Source organism: Priapulus caudatus, unplaced genomic scaffold (genome assembly GCF_000485595.1).
Source record: "Priapulus caudatus unplaced genomic scaffold, Priapulus_caudatus-5.0.1 Scaffold230, whole genome shotgun sequence".
Classification (NCBI taxonomy): Eukaryota; Metazoa; Priapulida; class Priapulimorpha; order Priapulimorphida; family Priapulidae; genus Priapulus; species Priapulus caudatus.
The window spans coordinates 158,483-164,941 of record NW_014577291.1 but is presented as its reverse complement, the minus strand read 5'-3'; the positions used below and the strand labels follow the sequence as shown (position 1 = coordinate 164,941).

At 45.8% G+C, this 6,459-nt stretch overlaps 1 long non-coding RNA gene across 1 annotated transcript; it reads left to right on the top strand.

Annotated features, from left to right (window-relative positions):
* The first annotated feature begins 4,165 nt into the window (after positions 1 to 4,165).
* On the top strand, positions 4,166 to 6,191 carry LOC106807725. The gene is made up of 3 exons (XR_001393699.1): positions 4,166 to 4,232; positions 5,750 to 5,857; positions 6,100 to 6,191. It is a non-coding gene; the product is annotated as an uncharacterized LOC106807725 (long non-coding RNA).
* Positions 6,192 to 6,459: the final 268 nt, after the last annotated feature.

Genomic DNA, 6,459 nt, shown 5'->3' with positions numbered 1-6,459 from the left:
GAAATCTTCCGCACACGCAGCAACGTCTCCTGCCGTCCTACACCTCTGCCCCCAGAATATAGATTCAGGGCGCATCGGACGGCATCTCTTCCTTAAGTCGGGCCACCAGACACTCACTAATTTGGCTACTGCTTGCTCGTGGCATGGTAATTCTCTCCAATTTCTTCAGCTGCCTTACGTATTCCGGCCAATCCTCCTCCGGTTGCTTTCTCCGGCTGGCCAGGGTTGCCTGGTTCCGAATCCGGTGCTGTTCCGTTCCATACCGATCCTCTAACTTCCCTCTAAGTTTTGCCTCACTCTGCCGGCTCGCGGACTCAAACAGTATACCAGCGGCCTGTCTTCCCAATGCTGCGGCGAGCTGATCTGCCCTTACATCCCTATCCCACTGATGGTACCGTCCGGCCACGTCAAACCGATTTAGAAACTCATCCAACGGCTCTCCGGGTGTTCCTGCGAACGTTCCGACCCGTATCGGACATCCTGGTGGACGTGAAGCCAGCACCGTTCCTTGCTCTTGCCTGGTGGCCTCCTACTCCCCCTCTCTCGTTCATGGCGGTGGCGTCGCCGACAGGGTCCGCTCTCAGACCGACTCCTACTTCGACTATGGCTCGACCGTCTAGAACGCCGTCTCGTCCTTCTCCGGATCGTTCCGCCACCACTCCCAGAATCTAAACTCGATGAGTCACTTCTCCATTGCTCCGTGCCTCTCGACTCTCTTTCCCTCCGGCGTCGACGTCGGTGACCGCGGCTTCTTCCGGAGAAGTCACTATCACTATCTCTAGCCGACTTACTACTTGCCTGGTGACTTCTGGTCTCCATTGCTTTCTCTTCCGCAGCTGACTTTACCATTCTAATCTGCTGTGCGGGATCGACTTATTCCACTCCGTCATGAGTTTCAACATTTCCATCTTCCGCAGCCGTTCCCCGCGGACTGCTTCGGACGGCTCCGCACCTTCCGCACCGGGCCCCTCCGTAAGAGTAGCACAACTCACTACTTCCTGCCGCCGGCCTCTTCCTTAATGCTGTCAATAACATGCTCCGCGGCTCTCCCCGCGTCTCCGCGTGCCCTTCTGCACGGCTCGGTCCTTGACTAAAATTGCCTTGATTTACCACCCGCTCCGGTGACTCATTCTCTCCCTCTGACTCACCGCTCGTGGGGGTCCTTCGCTCTGGCTCTCACATTGCAACGGACTGCCGATCTGTCCATCTGTTGGACTTTCTTCTCTGGCTTCTGCGATTACCACTCCTCCTGCGTCATCCCGCCTTGTCTGCCTTGTGTGTCTCTTCATTTCTTCTTTGATTCGACACGCGAACAGGGCACCAAATGAAGCTGGTGTGTCTCTTCTTATTCTTCCGATCCGCTCGTGGTCCCGGCTCCAAATGTGGCGTTTTCCCGTCCCACGTCAGAATGTGACGTGGCACCTCGGCTAGCGTTGCCGGGCTTTCGTTGGCCTGTGATCGCCTTGCTGTCGCTAGCCGCGTTCTCCCGGTAAGGTACGCTCAAACCTTACACAGATTCGGGCGGATCGGAAGTTCGAAGGGTCGCGCGGAAACGCACTCGCAGATGAAGACAGTGCAGAGGAAGTACGGATAACGAAAGGTTTATTCTCACTCACTGGCGACGTGTACAACAGACCACCAGCCCTTTCACTGTTACAACTCTCCTCGCGGAGCTGACGGTGCCAACTCGCCCGAGTTAGCAATACTAACTTCCCCCGAGCTAGCGAGACTAACTTCTCCCCGAGCTAGCGAGACTAACTTCCCCCGAGCTAGCGAGACTAACTTCCCCCGAGCTAGCGAGACTAACTCTTCTGTGGCCGCACGGCCAGCCTTCTTATATCCCGCCTTCCCGCACGCGCGAACATACCGGACGTAAATTCCTCGACAGGGTCGTCGAGATCACGTAATGATTGATGCTCTACCCGAGGTCGTCGAGATCACGTAGGATTAATGGGAGAGCTCGACGTATCTGCCACAGAAGAATAACCAGGTTGAGCGAGGGAAAACGGCTCGGGGCAAGGACAGGAGGGGATGAAAGAGGAGTTTTGCACCCTACAGGCTAGGGCACTCTCTTAATTATTAACACAGTTCTACTGACAACAATTTATTACAGAAATCTATGCTGAGATATCCCCTAACCATATTAAATGCATATATTCATCGCAAAAGTATGCGTTAAGGTGCCATGTGAGTGATCAGTGAGTAAATAAAAATGGGCCAATTTAGCACTCTGTGCTGTGATGTAACCAAGAGTTGACCCCACACTATCATCGTGAGATTCAAATATCTGTAACAATTCTAGTTCCGTTCAAAATGCACATATTTGGCAGTAAAAATAGAAGGTTGCAACCAGGGGCGTAAATCCGTACCGAGGAGTTGGGGGGGGGATGATCGGCGATAGCCATGATCACATACTAGCACGAGCACAAGCTCACAATAATTTACGCACACGCGCGCGATCGCGCACGCACGAACAACGTGCCGTAGGCATGCCAGTGCTAGAGGGGTTTGGGGGCATACCTCCCAGAAATTTTTGAAATATTTAAGCCATTTTCCTGCAATCTGAGGCATACTGTGGGCCATATTCTCATGTCTGATGACACTATCTCAACCCTAGACTCAACCCTACAAGTCATGATTCAAAACACTTTTTATAACTTTTCAGAGAGCGTACAGAGTTATGTTACTATAGTAAGCCTTAGGGCGTCGAGTCAGCAGCAGCTCGCTCGCTTGCGCGCAACAATCAATATTTCAGCGATTCTACTACTACAAGCTAGAACTACTAGAAACTGCAACTAGAACTAAAACTAGAACTAAAACTAGAAACTACAACTACATGCGTAGCATTTCACGGATGCCCGCACGTACTATCAGTTTTGTGTATCCTTTTTTGCTGCCCTTCGGTATTCCACGGCAACAACTTTCAACGTGAGTGCATTTCAAATATATTTTTACATTTAACTTTAACTCAAATATCACGCAACAACAATCTATTCTATGTATCTACTACATCGGCTATACCACCGACAAACACTTATATAATGCACCACGTAAAATCAACTTTATTCATGTAAACAAATGCAGTGTCTTTGTCTACAATACTTATATGTCTTATATCGCCATGACTTTTCCAGTTTTCTTTTCACAAACATACACAACTTAAGCTACTGTCACAGGGCTTGCAGTCAGCAGCAGCCAGCAGCGACCCAGCTGTTACACACATGTATACATGTTACACGCTCGCGGAGGTATGCACTCTCTTTGAGTGCCCTCTGTTTAGTTATTATTATTATTATTACCTCCGCGCAAACGGAGGTCATGCAATCGCTCGCCTGTGTGTGTTCGTGTGTGTGTGTAGCCAGCAGCGAGCCAGCTGTTATACACACGCTCAACCGATCGATCGATTCAGCACCAGCTCGCCTTAAGGCGTCCAGTCAGCAGCAGCTCGCCTTAGGGCGTCCAGTCAGCAGCAGCGAGCCAGCTGTTATACACATGTATACATGTTACACGCTCGCGGAGGTATGCACTCTCTTTTAGTGCCCTCTGTTAATATTATTATTATTATGCGTGTGCGTGTGTCAGTTCTATATAGACACGCTATCTGTTTTATTGTAATATTAATAACATTATTACCCAAACCCTCTCCCCACACACACACACACATACACACACACACACACACACACGCGCGCGCGCGCGCGCGCACACACCCACACCCTTTCCCCCCACACACACACACGCGCGCGCGCACACACACACACGCACAAAAACCTACCTATTTTAATCGTGCTTAAAATGTATTTTAAGCGCGATTGAATTCCAGCCAATCAGAACAGTGGTTTTTAATCGCACTTAAAATCTATTTTAATCGCGATTAAAAACCACTGTTCTGATTGGCTGGAATTCAATCGCGCTTAAAATGCATTTTAAGCGCGATTAAAATAGGTAGGTTTTGGCGGTAATGGCCTTCCATAGGTTTTGGCGGCAGCTACTACTAGGCGAAGTCAGCGTGCATTCGATCGTTTGCGCACGCAGTCGCAACTCGCAACATGCGCGCGTAGTTAGCGAGCTGGAGGGATGCTTGGCTTCCGCAGGAGCAGCAGCAGTGGTGGATACAGCAAGGCAGACGTGTAGCTTCTTCCAGACGCCATCGTACGAGCGAGCGAGCACTGGACGGTTCTAACATATGCGCATTACTGCGGCGGATTACAGGGAGTGATTATAGACGTAAGGTAAGGATAGGTTGCGAATTAAATTGACTAAAATTAAAGTCACGAATTTTCTATGGCGTATATTTATAAAATGTTTGTTGCATTTTTTTACATTTAAAGTAAGTACTAACGGGACTAAATATATCCTCAAATGCAGCAATTTAACCATAACAATTGAACAGAATCACTTTAAAAACTATGTGGTATAATTTGCTGTATTGGGCGATTTGCTTAAATGGGCGTTTGCTGTATTGATCACGACATTAAATGCTTGCTATGGGCTATGTATGAGTCACGAGTGTTTGTTCACAACGAGCGGAATAGCAAAGTAGGAAGTATAATGCAGCAATTCAACCATAACAATTGAACAGAATCACTTTAAAAACTTGTACGATTTGCTATATTGATCACGACATTAAATGCATGCTATGGGATATGTATGAGTCACGAGTGTTTGTTCACATCGAACGGAATAGCAAAGTAGGAAGTATAATGCAGCAATTTAACCATATTAAAATTTGAACAGAATCACTTACATTTTGTGAAAAAGTGGAAATGGTTTTTTTACTTTTACTATTCACGGTGACGTAATCACTTTAACCATGCAGTCCGTCTCGAGGTTTCCTTCGAGTTGTCTCGTTTCTGTGGCATCTGTGTGTCGTGACCGTACATTGTTTTTGTTAACTAGTTCCACATAGTGATGTGAAATGCATTCCCCTATGCGTTATAGATAGCTTAGATCACCTAAATGAAGCAAGGATACATCAACTGAAAAGGGTAGGAGTAAGGTGAAAACAGGCCATTGCCTAGAACATCTTATGTAATCTTGTGTTAGATGCAAATATGAAGGGGATTGATATAGTAAACAAGCTGGTAACCAGTTGATATTCAGGCGCTCACACACTCGCACGGGTAGGATCAGTGTATGAGTGGTAACAGCTACAACGCGAGTGGGTTCTGCAATGATTTCTTACAATCATCGATTTCTTTGTTACATTTGACGTCTTTCTCATTCTCACATTTTCCGAAAGAAATACCACGAAGTTTAGCACAGTGATAGTCAATGCATGGCATGTGCCACCAACAACCCATTTGTACTAAAATACGTTTGAAATTGAAAATCTATTAAATAAAAACTATAATGTCTACGATTAAATAATATTTTTTATCATAATCTTATTATAAGATAAATTATTTTTACTTTAGTGTAATTATTTCGCATTCTGTCAGAATGTCTATCAAGCCAAAATTTTTGACGCATGTACAAACAATATTGCGAAGTTCACGTCAAAATGCTAAATTGGGCTTGTGATAATTTTGGACTTGGCTTTGCTAGGTATAAAAGAAGGGATGCGCTGATAAAAGCATTCACGCAAATTTCTAAAAAGGTGGAAATAACAAAAGTGACGCAGAATGTTATTTTGAAAATCTTTTCCATAGTGAATTTCGTAATATTTCTCCAGACGCTGTTTGCCTTTAACAAGTGTAGGATATATTCTGCTGGGGATTAAACAGTGTCGGTGTTTCCGTTGATTCAGGTAGACAATTCGGATATCTTCCCGTTCAACCGGAATGTGCATAATGGCCTTCTATACACTCTTCGGATTAATTTGTGCCCAACTGTTGCACCAGACGTTAGGAAACAGGTAACGCACTCTACCAAAACTAATAGTATTAAACATGCGCATACGATATATAATTTTGGAAATAATTGATATATATATATATATATATATATATATTTGAGTATATAGGGAACGACCAGCGAGGGACAGGGGAGAGAGAGAAGTGGGCAAGCAGAATGAGAAGAGAAGGAAAGAGTTAGTTGGGTCCAATTTAAGTAATGTCAATTCTAATTTATATAAATTAAGCATACTTTTCTCTATAGCACCTTGAAAACACGAAGGAGCACCGACTCGACAGCACACATTCTGGACCAGCTAATGGGAACAAGTGGCTACGACTCAAGAGTGAGTCCAGGTATATCCCGCACACGCATAAAAGTATATTACAACACAAAATATGCGATCGCAATGTTAGCATGGATTAAAGACCACGCCGATTGCTTCGTGGATTGGGACTGGGGGCAGTATCGTGTCAAGTGACAGTCATGAATAATTTATGTATGATTAATTGCTGATTTTAACGTTACGTTCCTATTTATAAATGTGTGCGTGTGTGTGCGTGCGTCTGCTTGTGTATGTGTGTGTGTGTGTGGTGGGCTGGTGCGCCCGGGTGTGTGTGGTGT